This window comes from Sorex araneus, chromosome 1 (genome assembly GCF_027595985.1).
Source record: "Sorex araneus isolate mSorAra2 chromosome 1, mSorAra2.pri, whole genome shotgun sequence".
Classification (NCBI taxonomy): Eukaryota; Metazoa; Chordata; class Mammalia; order Eulipotyphla; family Soricidae; genus Sorex; species Sorex araneus.
In genome coordinates, this window is record NC_073302.1 from 445,821,146 (window position 1) to 445,846,927 (window position 25,782).

Here is a 25,782-nt window from a genome sequence, read left to right on the forward strand (position 1 = left end):
CTCTGTACATCGCCTGGTGTGACCCAAAAAGAAAAAAAAAAAAAGGAAAGAAAGAGGGGGGAATATAGTCAGAAGTTCTCTTACAGGGCCGGGGCCATTGTGCAGCAGGGAGGTCATTTGCCTAGCACGCAGCAGACCCAAGTTTGATCCCCAGCATTCCATATGGTCCCCTGCGAACTGCTAGGAGTAATTCCTGAGTGCAGAGCCAAGAGTAACCCCTGAGCATTACCAGCTGTGACCCAAAAAGCAAAAGTTCTCTTTTTTTTTTCCTTTTTGGGTCATATCCGGCAATGCATAGGGTTTACCTCCTGGCTCTGCACTCAGGAATTACTCCTAGCGGTGCTCAGGGGACCATATGGGATGCTGGGAATCAAACCTGGGTCGGCCACATGCAAGGTAAATGCCCTACCCGCTGTGCTATTGTTCCAGCCCCGCAAAAGTTCTCTCTTACAGAACAGAAATGTGACACACTAATGGCGCAGGCATGGTAACGGGGTCTCATCCACGGTTTCCAGGTTTTTCAATATTTTCAAGAACGAAAATACTGAGTAATAAAAGTGCTTAGACTTGGGGCTGGAGTGATAGCACAGCGGGTAGGGCGTTTGCCTTGCATGTGGCCGACCCACCCGGGTTCAATTCCCAGCATCCCATATGGTCCCCTGAGTACCACCCCGGGGTTATTCCTGAGTGCAAAGCCAGGAGTAACCCCTGAGCATCGCCAGGTGAAACCCCCCCCAAAAAAAAGTGCTCAGACTCAGAGTTGGAAAGCAGGTAACTTTACTGGCAAGAGAAAAGGAAGAGAGAGAAGCAGCCCCCCACGAGGGGAGGAACTGAGCACAGGACTAAGTTAACGATGGTTCTTTCCCGGGGGCTTACAGGAACACTTGGGTCTTTGTGTGGCGAGAATAAGGGTGTGTTGTGCCGGCCCTCTGAGTGAAAACTGGGCTCTCCGCACTTCTTAGCATCGAAGGGAAAGACGTAGAGAACCCCAGGGTCTGTCCTAGCAGACCCCGTCTGGCTGTCCACCCTAGGTCTTGCCCACAAACTCCAGCTCTCGTGAGCCCAAGGTCTGGGGCAGAATTTCAGGTTGCACAACCATCAATCCCTGCTTATGGGAAGTCAGTAATGTAAGACTGATGTCGGGGGGCCCCTCGGGTGACTTATGTGAGGCAGGGAGGTGAAAGACGGTCACTTTCTCCCCATCCGCCTCTGCCACCCGGGACCCAGGGTTCCTGGGCTCTTGTCTCGCTCGCAGAAAGGAATTTCAGGAGTAGACAAGCAGTGAAGTGAATCGATTTTATTTGGAGGATTTTTGAGGAGAGAGAGAGTAAGCACTCAAGAGAGAACCGGGCAGAGAGCCTCTAGACACATCCCAGCACTAGACACGAAAGCGTGAAAGGCCACACCTCAAGAGGGGAGATGCGGGCGACACATGTGCTCGGGCACCACATGTGCTCGGCCACGCGGGCGCAAGCAGCACACAGGCTCAGGCAGCATGTGTGTGCTCTTCCTTCGTTCAAGGTGGCCTTTAGAGGCTCTTCTCAGGTTGTCTTGGTCAGAAAGTTCTGGAGTCTTCTCGGGGCTGGATCACACTTTAATGAGATTAAGGGAGAGATGAGAGGGTTTGAGGAACTTCATGGGGAGGGTCCAGCCTCCTCAGGGTCTGGGAAGGTCTTACCAGGTAAGATGTTTGCTGGCTGTAATTAGGAGAATAATTTCTTCTTTTCTAACTGTTGGGAAGCTGCTTTTCAATTTTATTCCCTTCATGCTCTTTGCTTTCAGGAGTGTGAACTGCCCGGGCCGGAGTGACAGTACAGGGGAGAGGGCATTTATCTTGCCCGTGGCCGACCCGGGTTCGATCCCCGGCATCCCCTGAGCATTTCCTGAGTGCGGAGCCAGGAGTGACTCCGAAGCATCACTGGGTGTGACCCAAAAAGCCAAAAAGGGCAAACATCTTACCTGCTGCATTATCTCTCCAGCCCCTGAAACACTTTCCTGGTGAGAGCAGAATGCGGAGTTAAATTTCCTGAAAGAGAGAGAATAGAATAGAACATAACGTATAAATTATGTGAATAGGGGGAATGGAAAGTGTCCTCGGCCCGAGAGGAGGGCGCGGACCCGTGTTTGGTCCCCAGCACCCTCTCTGGTCCCCTGAGCGCGGAGCCAGGAGTAAGCCCCGAGCATCACTGGGTGTGGTCCAAAAATAAGTAATTATGGGAATAATTTCTTCTTTTTTTTTGATGAGAAAGTAATTTGATAATTTTATTATTTTCCAAGGAAAACTAGAATGAAATATTTCAGTGCTACTTTTACACCTTCACTAATAGTATTTTTTTTAATTTAAATTTTATTGAATCACCATGTGGAGGGTTACATAGTTCTCAGGATTATGTCAGTTATACAATACTCAAACACCCTTCCCTTCACCCGTGCCCATATTCCATCACCAACCACCCCAGTATACCTCCCACCCCCTCCCGCCCCCCCCAGTCCCCGCCCTTGTAAGTGATAAGTTTCACTTCGTTTATGCTTTATCTTGGTTACAGTCCATGTTTCAACACATAACTCACTATTGTTGCTAGGGTTTCCCCCCAAAAAAGAAAAGACAGTCCTACTGTCAAGGAAGCATTTGATGGCTCTCCATTGCTGAGAATGTAGAGATATTAAGTCCCGCTGTTTGTTACATAACTTTTCTATTTTTTTCCCCCCTCGTCCCGCGCCACCGAGTTCACGCCTGTTTAGTAATCACCACGCTGCCTGACAAAGGGAAAACAAACCAAAAAAGATGGTTATTTCCCATCATCAGCCGGCGTGGGGCTCTGGCTTAGTTGATAGTCTGGTAGAATGTCTGCAAGCAGTTTCTGGAACCAAAAGTAATACGCTGGTATCGGCCCTGGCTCGAGATTCCACCAGCGTCCCGCTGTTCCAAGTACATAATAATTTATTCCTTTGTATCCCATTTCCACGCCACCAGGTCCGTGTCAGCTTAATGGACATCATACTATGGTTAACGCCACGCCGCGTTTCTTCCCGAGAAAGAAGGATATTTCTTCTCAGCCGGCGTGGGGATATGGCTTAGTTCAGTCTATAGAGATGGATACCACTTTGGTAGCCTTCAATATTTCAGACTTACTATTCTTGTTAGGATTTCCCACCAAAGTCCGACCCGTTAAGAAGGAACCATTTCATACTGGTGATGATTAAATGACAATAGGTTGCGCGGCCATGGCAGCGGCCTCCCGGCTTTGAATTTCTGTATAAAGTCCAGGAAAAGTACAGCCAGAAATTACACGTCGCTACAAACTTTAACCCTATTATGGTCCCCCCAAAGTCCAACCCATTACAACGGAACCATTTCATATTGCTGATGATTAGATGACATTAGGCTGCCGCGGCCGCACAGTTTTGGGTTTCTATATAAAGTCCAGGGAAAATTCTGCCTAAAATTCTATCGCTACAATCTTTTACCCTTTAACAAGAAACTTAGTACTATTGTTTGGAGTTTCCCCCCACGTTAAGCCCTGCCAAAAAGGAACATTTACACGTTGCTGACAATCAAGAGATATTAGGTCGCGAGGCTGCTATCGCAGCCTCGCGGTTTTGGATTTCTATATGAAGTCCAGGGAAAATTCTTTTGGTAATTGCATCACTTGCTGGCAGTGCCTGGGCCAGAAGCTCCGAGCATACAGTTTGGAGGCATTTTGGGGGCGCCGCTCGTGTCCAAAGTGGTTCAGTTGCCTCCGGGGTCGATCTTGCGAGGGGCCGGAAAGGAGGCTCTTCTTTTCTAACTTGTTGGGAAGCTGCTTTTCAATTTTATTCCCTTCAAAGGGCTGGAGTGGGGCTGGAGAGATAGTACAACGGATAGGGCGTTTGCCTTGCACACGGCCCACATGGGTTCGGTCCCCGGCATCCCATAGGGTCCCCCAGGCACCGCCAGGAGTAATTCCTGAGTACAGAGCCAGGTATGGCCCCAAAAGCAAAAAATAAAATAAAATAAAACAAAGGCTGGAGCACATGGTCTGTGTGTGGTAGTACAGATCTCCCTGGCACTACGGGAACAACCCCTCCCACGCACACACACGCGCGCGCGCGCACACACACACACACACATACATGCACGCGCACGCGCGCACACACACACACACACACACACACACACACACATCCAGCACCTCGCCAGGACGAGCTCCCGAAGTCCACCCGCACACACACAAAAATGTCTCTCCTTGTATCCTTGCTGGCCAGCCTTCATCTCCTCGGGACCCCTCTGGGCCCGGGCCCGTGTTTGGGCTTCTGGATCATTCTGTAACCGGGGCTGAAACAGCCCCCTGCCATGGTCGGGGCAGATGGAAGAATTAACTGGAAGGGGCAAAGAACCCCGACAGCGACTCAGGAAGGCAAGAGCAGCCAAGAGCACTGTTCCCTGAGCCGCCCCAGGCGACCAGCCTCAGCCCCGTTATCTGGAGCGTGGCAGGGGCCCTCCCCGCTGGCCCCCTCACTCCCGGGTTCAGGGAACGCGGGAATTCTTTCTCCGATGTCAGCTGCAGCTTCTCCGGCCCGTCTCCGCTTCCTCTCCTCTCTCTCTCTTTCCTCTGGTTCATTGGCCTCACCCCGTGGCGCTCAGGGTTTATTCCAGGCTCTGAGCTCAGTGGTCACTCGTGGCGGGGCTCGAGGGACCGTGTGGGGGGCGGGGAGTGGAGCCTGGGTGGGCAGCGAACAAGCCCGCATCGCCCCAACTTTCCTGCCTCCCTTCTCTTTATTTTTTTCTTTGGCGTTCGGGGGTCATATCTGGCGATGCTCTTTGACCTCTGGCTCTGCACTCGGGAATTACTCCTGGCAGTGCTGGGGGGTGTGGGGAGGGCATATGGGACGCCGGGGGTTGAACCCAGGCCAGCCGTGTGCAAGGCAAACGCCCTCCCCGCTGGACTGTGGCTGCCCCCGTCTCTAGCCACATTTCCTGCAGAAGCTGCCCGAGACATAGCCCAGCGGGGAGGGCGTTCGCCTTGCACGCGCCTGACCCGGGTTCTATCACCAGCACCTCCTCTGGGGCCCTGTTGGGTAACACTGGTTTGTCCTTTCTCCCCCGTCCCCCAGCCCTGCCCCGCGAGCTTAAGTTTGTTGAGTTACACCCGTCACAGTGCTCCTGAGACACACCCAATTCCACCAGGCACTCCGGATCCTCTGTGTTTATCTTAACTTCTCTGTGCTCTGCTTCTCCTATCTGTTAGTCACTTATATCCCCAAACCAAACCCTGTCACTTGTAAAGTCAAATTCTTCTGAGGATGCTGGATTTTGTATATGTAAGTGAGACGTTGCTTTTCTCTTTTCTTTATGTCCCTGGCATAGTTTACGCTAGAGCAATGTCCTTTTGTACAGACGCAGGAAGACGGCCAACGCGATGCTTCTGTAACTTGGGAGTTAGCTGACTCCGAATAACATTGACTCTTGGGTATTTACTCGACTTAAGCTTTCAGTCGTCCTTAGTTACTAGCACCCCAAAAGGAGGGTCTCAGCAAGGGGTGGAGCCAGAGCAAGGCGTAAGCTACCCCGGCATCGAAAAGGGACAGGCTAAGCGCCATCAGAAGTATAAGTTGAGAGCACGGTAACGGACACTCATGACCCAAAGAAAAGTAACTGGATAGGACCCTGCTGGGGTCGGGAAAGACTAACCTGGCCTGAGGACTGTCGTCTGGGACACATAGGGAGATGTCCCCAGGAGAGCCACCCTTTGAGCTTAATCTATCTCTTACTGTGTTCATACAAAATGGCCAGAAATATTATTAAGAAGTAAGTTTAAGATGACAGTTTAAATGGATACTGGTGGGGGCTGGCTGGAGCAATAGCACAGCGGGTAGGGTGTTTGCCTTGCACTCGGCCGACCCAGGTTCTAATCCCAGCATCCTATATGGTCCCCTGAGCACCGCCAGGAGTAATTCCTGAGTGAAGAGCCAGGAGTAACCCCTGTGCATCGCCGGGTATGACCCCAAAAAAACCAATAAATAAATAAATAAATAAATGGATACTGGCTTGGGGCTGGAGCAAAGCACAGCCGGTAGGGTGTTTGCCTTGCACTCAGCCGACCCAGGTTCTATTCCCAGCATCCCATATGGTTTCCTGAGCACCACCAGGGGTAATTCCTGACTGCAAAGCCAGGAGTGATCCCTGTGCATCACCAGGTGTGACCCAAAAAGCAAAAAATAAAAATAAAAATAAATGGATACTGGCTCAGGCATGCACCCTAGATGGAATTTCGCCCTTGGGTGGATCTCTTAGCAGGATGAGATTTTGTCCTTGAGTATCTCCTAGAACTGCCGCCAGAGGAAGGGCTTTACATCTGCTCATTGTTTGTGATAATGTGCAACCACATGTGTGTGTAATTGCTACCCCCAACCCTTCATGATTTCTCTGTGACTAACGCTGTGAGACTCTGAGACTCGACAGCCGAGACGGATTTCCAACCAGCCGGGCCCACCCGGTCCCTCCTGCGTTCAGCCACTGCAGTCAGCTGTCTGGGCACACCCCCTCTTTGAACTCACAGCCCCGAGCACTGCCAGGAGTAATTCCTGAGTGCAGAGCCAGAGGTAAGCCCTAAGCATTGCCAGGTATGACCCAAAAAGCACTGTAGCACTGTCCTCCCGTTGTTCATTGATTTGCTCGAGTGGGCACCAGTAACGACTCCATCGTGAGACTTGTTACTGTGTTTTGGCATATCAACCCCAAAAGCAAAACTTTTTTTAAATTAAAATTAAAATTTTAATTTGCCCTTGCTGCCCCTGGAAGAAGTTCCGTTTCCAAATACCCCGTTTACATCAACATCCTGCAAATCCCTGGGCTCTTCCTGAGGAATAGGGAGTTAATAATTCCCCAAGATGGAGATTCTGCCCAGGCCTTAAGCTCAGGAAAACAAGAGACAATGAGTAACACCTGAAGCCAGTTTGCCTAGCTGATAACCGGCCCCGCCACCCTGCCCAATCTTCCACAAAAGACCTTCGCTTTTAACTTAGTGCTCTAGAACTTCCTCCCAGGCTGCGGAGTTTATTTCTCTTTACTATTATTATTTGTATTTATTTGCCTTGCATGCGGCTGACTCGGGTTCGGGTTCGATTGCCAGCATCCCATATGCTCTTCCGAGCACCCCCAGGAATGATTCCTGAGTGCAAAGCCAGGAGTAACCCTGAGCATCGTTGGGTGTGACCCAAAAAGAAAAAAAAAAAAAAAGAGCAACAAAAGTTTGGTGGTTTTGATTCACTTTTTTTTTTTTCTTTTTGGGTCACACCTGGCTCTGCACAGGGGTTACTCCTGGCTCTGCACTCAGGAATTACCCCTGGCCGTGCTCAGGGGACCATATGGGATGCTGGGATTCGAACCCAGGTCGGCGGCGTGCAAGGCAAACGCCCTACCCGCTGTGCTATTGCTCCAGCTCCTTGATTCACTTTTAAACAATGGAAAAAGCTAAGGCAAAAGGAAAGTGGAAAAAAAGGATCCCCCAAATATTAACATTTTACGACATTCTTTCTCTGTGTGTATATACACACACACATCCCACGCCCTCCCAGCAGAAACGGTAGAAAGTAAATATTTGTTAGTAAAACCTTTAGAAACTTCATTTGCAAAGCCCGGACATGGAGAACCAACACAAAACAAGTGTCTGCTAGAAAAATCTGAGCTGGGGGCAGGGTGAGGCACAGTGGGGAGGGTGCTTGCGTTAGGCAGGGTCAACCAGGGGGAATATTGGTCCCCCCAGCCCTGCCAGGAGTAACCCCTGAACGTGGGTGTGACCCCCGAAACAAAAAAAAAAATCAAAGTTTTAAAAAAGAAGTAAACTAAGAAAAAAAAAGAAGGTAAACTAGGCAAAAAGTTCCGCACAACATCCTAAACACGGTCTTCCGGGTGTGACTCCCCAGAAACCTGAGCAGGAAGCAGAGTTCATCAGGTTTGGGGTTCAGAACGTTTGGAAACGGTGACTGACGCGGAGTAGAGGAGGGGCCAGCTGCTTCCCGCTGTCCACTGGGTCCCCTGTCCACTGGGTCCCCCGGGGACGTGCCGGGAATGTGGGACGGCCGAGCCTGCCCTGAGCTCCTGCGTCACACCGTGCCTGCAGTCCACACGTTCTACACGGCGTGGGAGATGGTCCCTGTGTCCTGGTGTCCCGGGGACGTAGGCTCGGGCTGGATCGAGGAACTGCTCTGTGCGGAAGGGCAAGGCAGTCTTCGATTTTATCCAGGCTTCCGGAGTGCCCCCAAACAGATGACTGGTTAAAGAAACTTTGGTACATCTACGCAATGGAATACTATGCAGCTGTTAGGAGAGATGATGTCACAAAATTTGCTTATAAATGGATAGACATGGAGAGTATCATGCTAAGTGAAATGAGTCAGAAAGAGAGGGACAGACATAGAAAGATCGCTCTCATCTGTGGAGTATAAAATAACAGAGTGGGAGACTAACACCCAAGAGTTGTAGAGATAAGGACCAGGAGCTGGCCTCACATGCAGGGGGAAAAGGCAGCTCAGATAGAGAAGGGAGCACCAAGTAGAGGATGTCGGGAGGACCCATTCAAGTTGGAAGATGCGAGCTGAAAGTAGACTATAGACCGAACATGAAGGCCACTCAATACCTCTATAGCAAACTACAACACCCAAAAGGAGAGAGAACAAAGGGGAATGCCCTGCCACAGAGGCAGGGTGGGGTGGTGGGGGATGGGGCAGGGGTGGTGGGAGGGATACTGGGATCACTGGTGGAGGAGAATGGGCACTGGTGGAGGGATGGGTAAACGATCACTGTGTGGGTGAAATGCAAACATGAAAGTTCATAAGTTTGTAACTGTACATCACAGTGATTCTCTAATAAAAAATTTAAAAAAAAAACTAAAAAAAAAATTTTATCCAGGCTTTTGGGGTCTGTGGCTCTGCCCGCACAGAAATTTCAGGAGACAAACAGTGAAGGAAACAGGTTTAGTTACGAGACCATGAGGTAGGGGAGAGAGAGTGACACGTTCCAAAGAGACCGTGGGCTTCCCCAGAGGTGGAGAGAGCCGAGCAGAGTGTGAGGAGGACAGGCCGCCCCGGGCCGCCCCACCCCGGGACAGGGACGCGCACCCTGCTTGTCTCGGCGAAGTTGGTTCTATGGTTTTCCTCTCAAGCTGTCCCCAGCGGACCTTCCTACCTAGGTGAGAGTCGGTCGCTGCCGTGGCATGTCCAGGAGGAGAGTCTGAAACCTCGGAGGTCCTCCTTCCCATCCTTACCTCGACCCTCAGGTGGGGGAGGAGGAGCCCAGCCTTCCCTGGGCCTGAGCTGGTGCTAATGAGCTAATGAGAGTCTCATCAGGCGTCAGTACCTGTGTCCACAAAGTAGCCATTAGCTGCTTTGGGGCCAGTGACAGAGTCATCATCACCATCATCATCATCATCCCATTGATCTTCGAATTTCTCGAGCTGACTCAGTAACGGGCTGAAGCGATAGCACAGCGGTTGGGCATTTGCCTTTCACGTGGCCAACCTGAGTTCGATTCCTCCGCCCCTCTCGGAGAGCCCGGCAAGCTACCGAGAGTATTGAGCCCGCCCAGCAGAGCCTGGCAAGCTACCCGTGCGTAGTGGATATGCCAAAAACAGTCACAATAAGTCTCTCAATGAGAGACGTTACTGGTGCCCGCTCGAACAAATCGACGAGCAACAGGATGACAGTGACAGTGACTCAGTAACGTCTCCATTCGTCCTAGCCCTGAGATTTTAGAAGCCTCTCTTTACTTGTCCTTTCCAATGGAACCACATTGGAGGCTCTTTCAAGGTCAGGGGAATGAGACCCATGATTGTTACTGGTTTTGGCATATGAATATGCCATATTCATACGCATATTGGGAGTTTGTGAGGCTCTCCCTTGTGGGCAGGAAACTCTCGGTGGCTTGCCAGTTTCTCCCAGAGGGAGAACTAAGCTATAAGCTGTCGAGCTTCTGGGAGCTTGGTTTTATAGTCTCTGGATGCTGGCCGTTGGTGGGATTACACAGCGCTGGGGGCAATCCCTGGGTATGACCACCTACCTACTGGAAAATGGGGAATCTGGGTGGAGAAGGCTCGGTCCCAATCCAAGCAGGCTTGGAGGTCTCAGCCCCGGGTCCCACGCACCTGGGTTCCTCTGCCGGTACCTTCATGCGTGAGGCTTGTCTGAACGTGTGGAGAGGGGCCTTGAGCATGGCTGTGGCTAGGATCCGGAGGTCTTCAGCCCCGGGAGCACTGCTCGGGGTGGGCAGGGGAACTGAAGCCCACCCCCTCTGAGGGGCCCCAGGAAGACAGCCAGGTTCGGGGGGCAAGAGACTCTCTACAGTGTAACTTGTTCAAAGCCCACCTGGTTTTTATCACACCCCAAGAATTCATTGCCAGGGCCCAGAACAATAATAGAGCGGGCAGGGCGTTAGCCTCGCACAGACCGCCCCGGGTTCAATCCCTGGCACTCCCCGTATGTGCCCCCAAGCACAGCCGCTGCAGAAGTTGGGAAGCGGAAGTAGTAAGTGACCAGCCTCTTCTTCCTGTCTCCCCCAGCAGGCTGCCAAGCTGCCAAGCAGAACAGACCCAGATGGCCTCTGGCTGGAGTGCGGGACAGACCCTGTGGCCTGGAGTGCTGCCAGAAGTCAGGGGATAGCGAGGTCAGAGGTCAAAGTGAGGTAGGCAGGTAGATAGGGAAAGGCCCTGGCAAGGAAACTCAGGTCAACAGAACTTCTGGGCAGAGAATCCTAAGACTGGCCCACCCTGTGGATACAGAAAACAGACCCAACAAGACCTTCCCAGACCCTGAGGAGGTTGGACCCCTCCCCATGAAGTTCCTCAAACCCTGGACCTCTCCCTTCATCTCATTAAAGTGTGACCCAGGGGGCTGGAGCAATAGCACAGTAGGTAGGGCTTGCATGCCTTGCATGGGGCCGACCCGGGTTCGATTCCCAGCATCCCATATGGTCCCCAGAGCACCGCCAGGAGTAATTCCTGAGTGCATGAGCCAGGAATAACCCCTGTGCATCGCCAGGTGTGACCCAAAAAGCAATAAATAAATAAATAAACTGTGACCCAGGCTAAAGACCATCCCCACTCCCAACCTCCCTGCTAACCTCCTGAGCGCCGGACTTTTACCTGGGAAGAGGCCCCACATGGGGCAGGCTGGAGAAACCCTACAAAGGCCACCTTGAGCAAAGGGAGCGAGCGCATATGCTGCCCCAGCCCATGTGCTGCTTGTGCCCACGTGGCCGAGCACATGTGTTGCCCGCATCTCCCCTTTGAGAGGTGGGCTTTCACGCTTCCGTGTCTAGCTCTGGGGTGCGTGTAGGGGCTCCCTCCGGCCCTGGGAACGCCCGGGTTCTCTCCTGAGCGCGTTACTCTCCTTCACCCTCTCTCCCTCCACACCTAAGACCCTCCAAATAAAACCTGTTTGACTTCACTGCTTGTCTACTCCTGAAATTCCTTTCTTCGAGCGAGACAAGAACCCAGGGACCCTGGGCCCCGGGTGGCAGAGGGGGGTTGGGAGAAAGTGACCGTCTTGCTCCTTTCTCCTCCCCACTCATGGGAGCCACCCGTGGGGTCCACTGACATCAAAAGGTCTGCCCAGGGGAGTCCCACCAGACGGGGCCTATAGACGCCCCCCCAGGATGGTCCATCACCAGCCAGCAGCTAACTCCGGGGGCCACGTGGCCCACCTGTCCCCAAGCTCAGTTGTCCTGAGGCCCACCAGTCCCCTCGGCACTACAGAAGACCCTCCACCCTTCACGTAACCTGGGGGCGGAAAGTCCCAACACACGATCACGGGACCGAGGAGGGCTTTCAGCTGAGTGTGGCCCCAGCCAGTTTAAAGATCCTCACAGCTGCGGGGCCGGAGCGATAGCACAGCGGGGAGGGCGTTTGCCTTGCACGCAACCGACCCGGTTCAATCCCCAGCATCCCATATGGTCCCCAAGCACCGCCAGGAGTGATTTCTGAGTGCAGAGCCAGGGGTAACCCCTGAGCATCACTGGGTGTGACCCTCCCCACCCCCCAAAAGGAGTGAGCTTTCCTTACAGAGTCTCTGGATTTAAATGGAGGCTTCGTTGGAATAAGCACATGAGTAAATTTCTTATGTGCCCAGGGGGGCAGGTTGGGATTGGGAGGGAAACTGGAGATACTGGTGGAGAGAGTGTCCCACTGGTGGGGTCAGAACACGAAATACTTGAAACAACTGTGTGACGATCAACTCTGTAAATCACAGTGTGTTTAATAACAATTACATAATAAAGTAAAAATAAAACGGAGGCCTCTCCCTGGGTCCCATTCAGTGTCACCCTAAGATCTGTCTTTCAGGAGCCCCTCCCTCGGCCCCCTCCCCTTTGTCAGAGGGTGCAGACCCCGATCACCTCACCCCTGCACTGCCCTCCTTCTGTCTCCACACCATCCTTCACTGTCCCCCAGCCCAGTGTCCAGGCCTCCCTGCGGCGCTACACTCCCTGCCCACGGCCACCCAGAGACCACACGCCTCGTGGCACCCACCTCCAACCCACATGGTGCCGCAGTATCCGTTGACCCCACATCGACCCCCGCACGAGGCTCTCCTCGGTGCCTTTCCGAGAGGAAGAAGAGGCTGGGTGGGCCTTACCCGGGTCCTGTGTGCTGGGACCCACTGGGGGTGCCCCACTAGGTCCCCTCTTTTTTTTTTTTTGGCTTTTTGGGTCACACCCGGCGATCTCAGGGGTTACTCCTGGCTCTGCTCTCAAGAATCACTCCTGGCGGTGCTCAGGGGACCTTATGGGATGTTGGGGATCGAACCCAGGACGGCCGCGTGCAAGGCAAACGGCTTTGCTTTTGCTCCAGCCCCACAATTGTAACATTCTCGGGAGTTATTCATACACAGGATCAAAAGTCTAAGAAGTAGCCAGTGCAGCTCAGCCAAACAATGACCTTACAGTTGCCCGGGATCTCTGGCACCCCCACGTCCCGGGGAAAGTGAAACAGTAGCGAGTCAAGTATCACGCCAGACGGCTGTCCCGGAACGCCTCGGGGCAGGAGTGGCCCTGTAAGTGCATATGTTGCAAGCGGGAGGCCCGGGGTTTGATCCCGGCATGGCGCGGTCCCCTGGACACTGCCAGGGGAGATCACCTGGTGCCTGGGTGTGGCCCAAAGGAGGAAAAACAAATGACAGAACAATATGAAACCTAGAAATAAGAGAAAATAGACGCCCCCCAAAGGCAAACTAAGCAGCTGGAGGTAACCGGATCAAAATGATTCAAAGGAGTGTTGCACGTGGTTTGCATTTGGTGACCCCAGTCAGGTCCCAGCGTCCCTTGAACCCTAGTGGATATGATCCGCCCAACGAAACACCCCCGACACTACCTCCCCCCACTCACACCCTCCTCCACCACACCTGGCCTCACCCACTCTGAGACCTTGCCTGGGGGGCTCACCTCACCCCCCCAGGTCACAGCTGTGTCCCACCAGCCAACCTGAATTGACCCTGGCACCTGATGCCCCGCCCCTGCACCCCAGGCCTAGCCCCGTTGGTCCCTGGCACAGTGAGTGGCCCCCACCCCCGTGGGACGCCCCCCCATGAAAGAAGCCTACCTTCAATTCTGCTGCATGCGCTCCTGACATGCAAGAATGGTGACTGCAGGGTTAGGCCACCGCGATTTCCTCCACTTTGAAGCCTGTGAAGGGAAAGTCTCAGCAAACCGCCGAGGCTGAGATGACGCGGGCACTTTCGGTTGCACGACTCCCGCTCTGACACTGCCGGAGCCAGAAACACCGCGTCCGGGCAGGGCTGAGTCACAGGGCCCGCTGCAGAGAGGCCAGGGCTGGGAAGTGCGCTCAGAGCCCCACGTACGACACCCGCGCCCCCCTCACACACACACACACACCTTTTTTCTTTTCTCTTCTTTTTTTCATTTTGGGTCACACCCGGTGATGCTCAGGGGTTACTCTTGGCTCTGCACTCAGGAGTTACTCCTGGTGGTGCTCATATGAGGTGCTGGGAATCGAACCCAGGTCATCGGCTGCTAAGGCAAACGCCCTCCCCGCTGCGCTATAGCTACACACACACACACACACACCATTCAGATGATAGTTGTAATTGGTCGTCACACGTGTCCCTGGCAAACGCCCTCCCCGCTGCGCTATAGCTACACACACACACACACACCATTCAGACGATAGTTGTAATTGGTCATCACATGTGTCCCTGGCAAACGCCCTCCTCGCTGTGCTATAGCTACACACACACACACACACACACACACACACAAACACACACACCATTCAGATGATAGTTGTAATTGGTCGTCACACGTGTCCCTGGCAAACACCCTCCTCGCTGCGCTATAGCTACACACACACACACACACACACACACACAAACACACACACCATTCAGATGACAGTTGTAGAGGTCGTCACACGTGTCCCTGGGCCTCCTTCCTGACAGACGGGCTTGGTTGGCTCAGGGGCCGCACCGGCCCTGCCCTTCTCCCGTGCCTTCCTCTTCCTCACCCACCCCGCCTCTCCCTGTCCCACCTCTTTGGGCCTGAACCCACTGGCACACGGGCCATCGGCACACGGGACAGCTCTGGGGGTAACTGGACCAAAAGGCCCCCTCGGCAACGGAGCGATGATTCAGAGACGTTGCACGGGGTTCGCGTTTGGCAAGGCGGCTCAGCAATTTGAAGCGGCTGGATTTTTTTTTTCTGGGGGCGGGTGGGGGGGTCATACCCGGCGATGCTCAGGGGTTCCTCCCGGCTCTGCACTCAGAAATTACTCCTGGCGGTGCTCGGGGACCCTATAGGATGCCGGGGATCGAACCGGTCAGCCACGTGCAAGGCAAACACCCTCCCCACTGTGCTCTGACCTCCCCCCACCCCCACAAAGCTGCTGGACTCTTACGGGCCCTGAACCAAGGGTGAGGAGCGGAGTCTGTCATAATTTAGAGCACTTAGCTGGGGGGCAGTGGGGAGGCGGGGGCTTGGGGCCACACCCCATGGTACTCAGGGCTGGCTTCTGGCTCTGTGCCCAGGGATCACTCCTGGCAGGAATCAGGCGACCACACGGGGTGCCGGGCATTGAACGCGGGTCAGCTGCAAGCGAGGGAAATGCCTCCCCGCCGTACGAGGGCTCTGTCGCAGATGCTGGCGATTCTTCCCTGCGCAGCTGTGAGGGCCTCATAAATCAGCAGGTACCGTCACAGGGCCCAGCAAGGGGCTGGGCTGGGGGGTCAGGAACGAGACCCCACCCACCCCACCCTGCTCCAGCCAAGTGGCTCGGGAGCCAAGAGATTTCATGTCTGCCTGTCTGATCCAGCGATCACATAGGAGACTTGGAATTTTGTATGTCTTTGTTGTTTTTAATTTAATATTGCGAGTAATTCATTTTTATTGACTTTATTAAAGTATCAGGCTGCAAGGCATTGGGGAAATAAGCAGAAAGCCAGGGCTGGTGCCCGATGGCTGGAGACATCACACAGGCCGGGGTATGGGGGCCGCTGCGGGGAGGGCGGCAGGACTGAAATCTGGCCCTCGAACCTCTGCGTTCATTTATTTTATTCTTCTCTTAACTCTTATTCTATTTTGGAGGGGGGTTTGCTACACCCAGCGATGCTCACGGGTTACTCCTGACTCTGCACTCAGAAATTACTCCTCATGGGGGCTGGAGTGATAGCACAGCGGGTAGGGCGTTTGCCTTGCATGCGGCCGACCTGGGTTTGAATCCCAGCATCCCATATGGTCCCCTGAGCACCGCCAGAGGTGATTCCTGAGTGCATGAGCCAGGAGCGACTCCTGTGCATCGCCAGGTGTGACCCAAAAAGCAAAAAAAAAGAAAAAATAAGAAAAGAAATTACTCCTCGCATTACACAGGGACGGACCCCTGGTCAGCTGCGGGCAGGCCACGCGCCCTCCCGGCTGTATCACGTCTCTGGGGTCTGCCCCTCCTTTTCACTGTGGAAGTCAATCCTGCATCGCTGTAGGAAACCTCAGGTGGCCGATTACAAAGCCGTGGTTGGGGCTGGAGTGACAGCACAGCGGGGAGGGCGTTTACCTTGCACGCGACAGACGCGGGTTCAATTCCCAGCATCCCATATGGTCCCCCGAGCACCGCCAGGGGTGATTCCTGAGTGTAGAGCCAGTAGTAACCCCTGTGCATCGCTGGTGTGACCCAAAAAGCAAAAAAACAAAAACAAACAAAAAAAAACAAATACAAAGCAGTGACTAGAAAGACAAAATACTCAAATATGACAAGACCATTTGACTCTGAATGTCAAAATGTTTGCTAGCTCGGCATTTCACTCTGTTCCTCAACACTGCAGCTGGAACCCCGAGGACTTAAGTTTTCCAGCTAAACACAGATGTGAACATTCCCGCAATGCACACACTGTAACCTCTAACCATCAGTGCAGCCCACAAATGGGCGGGCGTCCTTGAACAGACGGGATCAGGCTGTGTAGTCTGTCTTAGAAGGAGCATTCTTGGTTATCAATGGTTACACGTAAAGAAAACGGAGGAGTCCTGTATTACAAGAACAGTTTCAAAAGGATCTATTTGTAAAGAAAAAAAAAAAGGTACTGCGGAGACAGCTCCACAGGCCTTGGTAGAGCCCAGGACATGTATTTCCTTGAAGTTTACCCCCAAAGGATGGTTTTCATGCAGTATTTATTAGAATGTATGTTTTCTGTCAAATATTATTGAACAAAACAAATATTTCCCTGGACCAGCCTAACCATCTTATTAACTGTAAATTGCATTATCTGAAATGCAATCAATATTCTCCTGGTATACAATACTCCAAACACATAATTCTACACCACATTAGTAGCAGGGCGAGGCCGGCCCAAGATTCAGCAGACTTTGTCTAGCCTCGCTATTATTCGAATTTCTTCTTCCAAACCTGACGTTCGGAACTGAGTGCATTAATTATCATCGGGAGCAGGAGAAACGTCATTTTACAGAGATAAGCACTGACAATCCAGGATAAAGGAACGTCCTTCCAGAGCCAGATTTGCAAACCCAACCCCTAGGTTTGGAGTCTGATTGTAGATGCTCAATGCTGGCTGAGTGCTGGAGGTGCAAAGGCAGGGGGGTCATTGGTCCTGTCAGCACCTCCAGGAGTAGTTCCTGAGCACAGTGCCAGGAGTCATCCCTGAGCATCACCAGGCATGGCCCAAAGAGCCCCAAAGTATAATAATAATACTAAATAAATAAAAATAAAAATGTGGGAACTGGGAGAACCCGAGTTTCTCCAGGAGCACCTGCCAGCGGGGTGTTCTCGGGTTCACCCCCCACCCCCGAGAGGCAGCACAGACACCCCCCACCCCCGCCCCTGTGACTGGTCGGCACTTCCGCAGGAATCCCAGCTGCAGTCTCCTGGTCAGACACAACTTCTGCTCATACGGTCACTCAGAAGCTCTCATCAGCCTGGGGCCGTTGAGAGAGGACGGGGGTTAGGGCGTTTGCCTTGCATGCAGATGACCCCGGTTCATTCCTCGGCGCCCCATATAGTCCCCCAAGCCCACCAGGAGTGATTCCTGAGCACAGAGCCTGGAGCAAGCTCTGAGCACTGCCGACTGTGGTCCCCAAAACCAAAAAATTAATTAATTAAAAACGAAGAAAGATGGGGCTGGAGCAATAGCACAGCGGGGAGGGCGTTTGCCTTGCACGCGGCAGACCCGGGGTTCGATTCCCAGCATCCCATAGGGTCCCCCGAGCACTGCCAGGGGTAATTCCTGAGTGCAGAGCCAGGAGTGACCCCTGTACATCGCCAGGTGTGACCCAAAAAGCAAAAAAAAAAAAAAAGAGAGAGAGAGAAGAAAGAAAAATAAACTCCCATTACCGACTTGCTCCCATTTACTCACAGCTCCCAAGTCCGAGGCATGCTTCCCCTCCAGTTATTATTTCTGTTTGTCTGGGGCCACACCTGGCGGTACTCAGGGCTGACTCCGGGCTCTGTGCTCAGGGATCAATGTCAAAGCACTGGGTGGGAAGCCCGTGCAGGTGACTCACCCAGAGCCCTGTCCCTCTCCCCTGGTGCCGATTCCACTTAGGGTCCTTCCGTTCCTTTCCTCCCTCCCTCCAGCAGACCCGGGTCACCACACATGCAAGCCTGGCCTTGACCGGTGCGCTCGACCCTGCCGAGAATTTATTCTCTTTTTGGCCAGGCCTAGAGCCCGGGTGGGCCGCATGCGAGGCTGCGCCCTCCCTCTGCACTAGGCCCCCGGCCCCTGCACGTGCACCCTCAAAGCTGCCAAACGGTTCCCTCCTGCCCTCCCAAAGGCCCCCACTCCCAGTCTGGGACCCTCCGCTCCCCCGTCTTCCGCTCTGAATCCCCTCTGCACACGAGGTGCTCATCACTGAGTCTCCCTAGGGATTCCGTGGAAGGAGGCAGAGGCGCGGGCGGGCACGGGCAGCGCGGCGGGCACAGTGAGCCAGGAGACAGACCTGCGAGCAGCAAGTCTAAGCAAGGAGCAGCGGGAAGTGCTTGCCTGGCATGCAGCCGACCAACCGGGTTCGATCCCTGCCAGCCCAGATGGCGCCCCAAGCCCGCCAGGAGTGCTCCCTGAGCACTGCCCCGTGCGGTCCCCAAGCAAAACAAATCTGACCAAGAGAGAATCGCAGAGGTCACTTCTGAAACTCCTCCGCCTCCTCCCTCCCGGCCAATCTGATCCGGGCTGCTGATCTGCGTTTTCTGCTTTTTGGGTCACACCCAGTGATGCTCAGGGGTTGCTCCTGGCTCTGCGTTCAGGAATTACTCCTGGCGGTGCTTGGGGGACTCTAAGGGATGCCGGGGATTGAACCCAGGTTGGCCACGAGCAAGGCAAATGCCCTACCCGCTGTGCTATCGCTCCAGCCCTGCTTTTACCCTCGCCTTCCTCAAGGCCAAAACCTGAACTTTTGAGGGGGGCCCAAGAGAGAGCACAGCAAGGAGGGGGTTTGCCTTGTACATGGCCAGCCCGGGCTCGACCCCCGGCATCCCACAGGGTCCTCCAAGCACCACCAGGAATAATTCCTGAGCTCAGAACCAGGAGTAACCTCTGTGCATTGCTGAATGGCACCAAGACAAAACTATAAAAAAACCAAAATAACCCAGACCTTCAGCTTGACTACTTGACAAACCCCAGCAAACCTAAATCACAGGCCCTGCTCTGGTGCAAAAATAAAATGGGTCTTTGTTTTTTTTCTTTTTAGGTTACACCCAGCAACAATCAGAGATGACTCCTGGGTCTGCTCTCAGGAATTACTCCAGGCAATACTCAGGGGATTATATAGGAATGCGGGTCAGCCAGGTAAGGCAAGCACCTACCTTATTTGCTGTACTATGTGCTAGAGCTCAAGTTGATGTTTTATTTATTTATTTATTTATTTATTTATTTATTTATTGTCCTGGGGAACAACTGCCTTTATTTTATTTATTTATTTATTTACTTACTTACTTACTTTGCCTTTTTGGGACACACCCAGCGATGCTCAGGAGTTACTTCTGGCTCTGAGCTCAGGAATTACTCCAGGCAGTGTTCGGGGGACCATATGGGATGCCGGGGATTGAACCCAGGTCAGCCGCGTGCAAGACAAATGCCCTCCCTGCTGTACTATCGCTCTGGCCCCACAACTGGCTTTTAATACACTTCTGAACCCTACCTAATTATTTCTAGGGCTTTAGGTTCGAAAATATATTTCACTGTATTTCTCTGCACCTATAGAATAGCAGCACCATCTGGAATTCTCCAACCTGATGTCATAACTTCTATTTTTTTTTCTTTTTGGGTCACACCCAGCGATGCTCAGGGGTTACTCCTGGCTCTGCACTCAGGAATTACTCCTGGCGGTGCTTGGGGGACCCTATGGGATGCCGGGGATCAAACCCGGGTCGGCCGCATGCAAGGCAAACGCCCTACCTGCTGTGCTCTCGCTCTGGCCCTGTCATAACTTCTATGAACTCGCAGAGGTCCAGGGCTGAAGTGGGCTTAACTTCTATGAACTCGCAGAGGTCCAGGGCTGAAGTGGGCTGACAGATCACAGATGCATGGAGCACCCCCATCTCGGAGCCCGGCGAGCGCAACCGAAAGTAAATGCCCAGCGCATCGGCGCCAACCTCCCTCCTGGCTTCCCCTCCCGCACCGTGAAGCGTTTCCAAGTTACAAGGGAGAAACCCAGAAACCTTTCCACCAGGGCAGTGGGGGCAAAAGGGCAAGGCCTGCCCGTGCCAGGGTCCCCGCTAATCCCCGCTGTCCCCACGTCAACCCTCCGCGACTGGGCTGGCCCCTGGCAGGAGGGATGGCAGATGCGGGCAGATGGAAGGCAGACGGTGCTGTTGCAGATCTGACCGAGCACGGGTCTCCGGAGGCGAACACAGGTGTGGCTGCTCCTTCTGCCATCAGAGCCTCACACAGGACAGCCACGTCCCCACGTCCGAGACAGCCTAAGGAAGACACGGCGGTGCCGTTTCCAGGAAACAGCGGCTTCTCCTCACCCACACTGGCCCCCTCCCAACGTGGACAAACGCTAAGCGTCATTCTTCTGTGTTTGTTTGGGGGCCACATCCCGCGGTACTCGGGGGTGACAGAGCATCCCGGGATCACTGCTGGTGGCCTTGGGGCACCATATGGGATGCGCAGAATCAAACCGGGGCTGGCGAGGTGCCAGGCAAGAGCCCCGCGTGCTGTGCGCTCCGGCCCGAAGCGTCACTTAGGGGCAGAGCAAGCGGGAAGCTGTCCTGACAGGAGCATGTCCTCACCCCGGCTCCCCTGCTGGCCCCACCCCTGCCGGCTCACCTGCATCTATTCTGTGACCTCCTGGGGTGTGGCCGTCCCTTCCCCTCTCCTCCCAGAGCCCAGAGGAATGACTCAACTCCCGGGCACCACCCGTCACCAAGCACTTGACACAGACTCTCTCCTCTCATCTTGACGACGAACAAGTGGAAGGACTTCTGCTTTCCGAGACAGTGTCACCAGGCACCGAGACGACAGCAGTGGGCAACCGCCTTGCCTGGAGCCCACCCGGGTTGGACCCCTGCTGTCCCACTTGATCCCCCAAGCAGCACCAGGAGTAATTCCTGAGCAGAGAGCCAAGACTAAGCCCCGAGCACCCCTGGGAGTAGCAATATATATCACTGTCACTGTCATCCCGTTGTTCATCGATTTGTTCGAGCGGGCACCAGTAACGTCTCTCATTGTGAGACTTATTGTTACTGTTTTTGGCATATCCAATACACCCGGGTAGCTTGCCAGGCTCTGCTGGGCGGGCGGGATACTCTCGGTAGCTTGCCGGGCTCTCCGAGAGGGGCAGAGGAATCGAACACGGGTCGCCCACGTGAAAGGCGAACACCCTACTGCTGTGCTATCGCTCCAGCCCAGCAATATATATATATATATATATATATATATATATATATATATATAGTAACATACATAGTATATGAGAGAGAGGGGCGAGACCATACCTGGTGTTGGAGATTCAAACAGGGTTGGAAGCACGCAAAGCAAACGCCAGACCTTGGTGCTGTCACCCCAGCCCCGGGAGAGGGCTTTAAATGTCAGAGTCGGGAGGGCCACGCTGAGCTCCAAGTGAGAAGGAAAGCTCACCCCACAGGGCTGGAGAGACAGCAGAGCAGGGAGAGCATTTGTCTTGCACTCAGCCCACCGGGGTTTGGTCTTCAGCATCCCATAAGGTCCCCTGAGCACCGCCAGGAGCAATTTCCCGCGTGCAGAGCCAGGAGTCGCCCCAAAAGCCAAAAAGACCAAGATAAAGCTCACCATCCCTGCCTGCGCCCCTCTGCTAGGGAAACGCCGTCTTCGGCGTGTAACCGTCGCTGGCTACACTCTACACCTTCAAAGGGAGAAGAAGGGTCTTTAGCGTGAGCCCTGGGAAATGAACACACCTCGGTAGCAGGAAGGGACGAGAGGACGAGCGACAATCAGGCAGTGCTGTGAACACGGACATGGCAGAGACTCAGCCAATGGCCCATAGCTATGGACTCAAAGGAACCTTTCCTGTCTACAGGACCAGGCGCCCTTCTGGGGGTAGGGGCACACTGACTAGGGCTCTGTCAGCTGGGGGTTACTCCTGGCCGGCCTCGGGGCACCAGGCAAGTCCCTGATCAAGTATCTCTGCCACAGGCACTCGGCACTCAGCACTCAGCACTCAGCACTGGGCCATCTCTTCACCCACAGTCTGCTTTTGAGCTGTGAAGCACCAGCTTGGAGGAAGAGAGAGAGGAAAGAGCTGAGACGAGTTGGGGTCTTCCGGGCACTGCTCCCGGCTGACAGGAAGTGCCTCTGGGGAAGGTGTTGTCTGGCTCTAACTTAACTACAGATGGGGCTGGTTTGCAGCTTTGAGGGTTAAATGAGATAATGCTAGTAAAACTCTTGACAAATGCTCAACAGGTGGCAGGTGGCAAATCTCAGTAATAATTTAGTGAGAAATTTTTAACTGGAGTTCTCTAGCCCCCAATTTTGAACATTTCCTAGGATTTTAAAGTCCTCAGGCTAACATCCTCACCCCATGCACCCGCACCCTGTTATCCTCTTAGATCAATGCTGGTTCCCATTTTTTTCCACTTTTTTTTACCCCGGGTTTTTTTTTTTTTTTTCTGGTTCGGGTCACACTGAGCGACGCTCCGGGGTTACTCCTGGCGGTGCTAGAGCAATCATACGGGATGCCGGGGACTGAACTTGGGTCAGCGCATGCGAAGCAAATGCCCTCCCCGCCGGACTATCGCTTTGGCCCCTCACATTAATTTTTTTAGACCAAAAGAGAAGAAAAAGCAAAATGTTCTTCCATACCCTCTTGTGTCCTGTATCCGGGGCCCTTTGAACTAAACCATTAAAAAACAGTAATGAGGGGCCGGAGCGATAGCAGAGTCCCATCATGCACCCTTAAATACTTCCAAATCATAAATGCCACCAAAACCATTAGCCACCATTAAATACCACAATTAACGTCATCCCCTAATCCACCCCCTTTCCCAGGTTATATATATTTTAGAAAATCACCAAGTCAGCCAGCTCAGAGTTAGGGAATTGCTAACCTTGTGCCACCATGTTCTTTACGACAATTAAAAAAATAAAATCTCTTAATACCTTCAATTGAAGGTGTCTCTTCATCTTCCTAAACCCAGCCCCAATACTTCCTCCCAAGTCCCAAAGTCTCTCTCACCAATCACAGTAGAAAATTAGGAAGTCCCCTTGAACAATTTCCTGGGTCTTCTTCTGAACAATTTTCTGGTTCTGTCTTTACAGGAAAAAGTGGCTAGGAAAACCCCAAGAATGAGTGAGAATTTGTGAACGGCAAAGTCGACCTCCAAAACATGTTTCTTTAATTTTTTTTGCCAGTATCCCAACGCGCTATTGATTCGATCGAGTTAGATTCGGACGAGTTGCTCTTTTATTTTCCTGGGGCATCCTTCGTAGCGGACACTGTGCAAGCCACGGCTTGGCCCTCCCCCCCAAACCCTCTCCCTGCAGGAAAATTGCTTCAAATTTCGTTTCTCGGCTGGGGCTGATTTTCAGTTTGTCCCGAAACTTTCACTGCAACTATTTAAGGCCGGCCACCGGCGGTTTGCATTTTCTTAGTTCTCGAAAAGAAACACCCCGTCCCGGAGCAGAGCTGAAGAAACGCCGTTTAAACTGCAGGAGCCCCGCCGCGTGTCACCTGACCCCTGGGGGTCGGGCAGGGGGCCGCCGCCTGCTGGACCCGGGCTCACCCCGGGTCTAGCAGTGCAGACCGTGGGGGTACGTCCCGGGGGGGACCCGCCGGGTGGGGGGTGGGGGTGGACAGCGCCAGGCCGGCGGGGCGGCTGCACCAGGCCGCGGGCTCCGGGCGCTCCACGTGCTGCAGACGCGGACGCGAAACTGACCCGAGACCGACAGGCCCCGCCCCGGGGCTCCCGGGCTGCGGGCGGCGCGGGGCGGGGCCCCGAGCTGCCAATCACCCGCCCGCGTTACCGTCCTAGTTAGCGATGCACTACCCACAATGCATTTGCACAGTGAGACCCGTTCAAAAAGGCCAGCCGCTTGCACGAACCGCACAAAGACACTTTCGAAAGAGCGATTTTGTTTCGGATGCATTGCAGTGAAGTGTCAAATTGTCCTGGGTTTTGTTTTTTGGTGGTGGAAGAAGGACCCCGAAACATCGCCTTACTTTGAAAGGAATGAGCATGGGACCTATAAATAGAGGACGCCTTACTAGCTTCACCAGTTGGTCCGAGGGATGTGAGTGATTGTTAAACTGATTAACATTGTCTCCTGCTCACAACCACATTTGACTAGCTGGGATTTTTTTGTCCTGAAGGGCAGCGTTATCTTCAAGTAAAATACAACAAAAGTTGTATTTTCTGTGTGCAAAGCAACTTTTAAGATAGACTTTTCGGTCATACCTATTTTTCTAGGAAGATGAATCTTCATTATAAGTAGGAAGCATGTACTCAAAAGGCCTGTAAGTTCCTACAGAAAATAGAAGAACTGCTCTTTATTTTTTTTTTAATTCTTTTATTGATTCACCATGTGGAAAGTTACAAAGCTTTCAGGTTTGTCTCAATTATACCATGCTCAAACACCCATCCCTTCACCAGTGCACATATTTCACCACCAAGAATCACGGTCTACCTCCCCCCTCCCCCCACCTCTCCAGCCCCCCACCCTGCATGTGTAACTGGTAAATTTCACTTTACTTTCACTTTACTTTGATTACATTCAATATTTCAAAGGAACTGCTCTTTAATTTGCTTTAAACATACAATTTTTGGTTTTGAAAACTCCCATAATGAAGATGGTTTGTGGTCCAACAGCAATGCTAGTGCTCATAAGTCAGACGCACGCGCACACGGTTTTGGTATCCAATTGAAATATCACAAATCATTCTTAACAATACAAGGAGCTTCCTGCCTGTCTTAGTATATCCCCTGTAAATATGTGAAACTTGAGGCACAGAACACCACCTGGAGGACATGGAATCATGCAGAGTGAAATGAGTCGAGAAGAGGGACAGACAGAAGGACTGCATTCATTTGTGAGCATGTCACTGTCACTGTCATCCCGCTGCTTATCGATTTGCTCAAGCGGGCACCAGTAACGTCTCCATCTTGAGACTTCTTGTTACTGTTTTTGGCATATCAAATACGCCACGGGTAGCTTTCTGGGCTCTCCGAGAGGGGCGGAAAAATCGAACCCCGGTTGGCCGCATGCAAGGCAAACGATCTACCACTGTGCTATCACTCTACAAATTTAGATTTGTGAGTATACCCCTACCTAGGTAGGTATGTAGAGATATAGATAGGTAGTATGAGAGTAGCACCCAAGGCAGGGTAAGCAGGGCCAGGAGGACTGATCAATGACACAAGAGTGTGTGTGTGTGTGTGTGTGTGTGTGTGTGTGTGGTGCGGGGGCAGGGGAGGTGCAGTTAGGGTAGAGAAGGGCCCAATGGGACAATGATAGTTGGAAATGATCATTTTGGACAGGAACTGAGAGTTGAAAGTAGATAAAGGGATATGCCTGATAACCTTTCCGTATCTGCATTGCAAACCATAGGCCCAAAAGGAGAGAGGAAAAAGGAGAGAGGGAGAGACCAGATAGACAGACAGAGACAGAGAGACAGAGAAGAAAAGTGCCTGGCATAGAAGCAAACACCCTACCCACTGTACTCTCCTATCGGGCCCTAAAACGCATTCTTTTTTGGGGGGGGGTCACACCCAGCGATGCTCAGGGGTTCCTCCTGGCTCTGCACTCAGGAATTACTCCTGGCGGTGCTTGGGGGACCATATGGGATGCCAGGGATTGAACCTGGGTTGGCCACATGCAAAGCAAATG

The 25,782-nt window shown here is 53.0% G+C and overlaps 1 long non-coding RNA gene across 4 annotated transcripts in view; it reads right to left on the reverse strand.

Moving 5' to 3' along the window:
* Positions 1-1,282: 1,282 nt before the first annotated feature.
* Positions 1,283-25,782, reverse strand: part of LOC129405548 (uncharacterized) — a 31,607-nt gene continuing 7,107 nt past the window's right edge. The window contains exons 1-4 of one of the 4 annotated variants that reach the window (XR_008630641.1): positions 23,135-23,780; positions 13,569-13,651; positions 1,960-2,026; positions 1,283-1,697 (exon numbers count right to left, since the gene is read on the reverse strand). This is a non-coding gene — a long non-coding RNA (uncharacterized LOC129405548). Of the gene's footprint in view, positions 1,698-1,959; positions 2,027-13,568; positions 13,782-14,513; positions 14,660-23,134; positions 23,781-25,782 lie in introns of those variants that run through there. The other 3 variants (XR_008630643.1, XR_008630640.1, XR_008630642.1) reach the window with 3 other exon arrangements.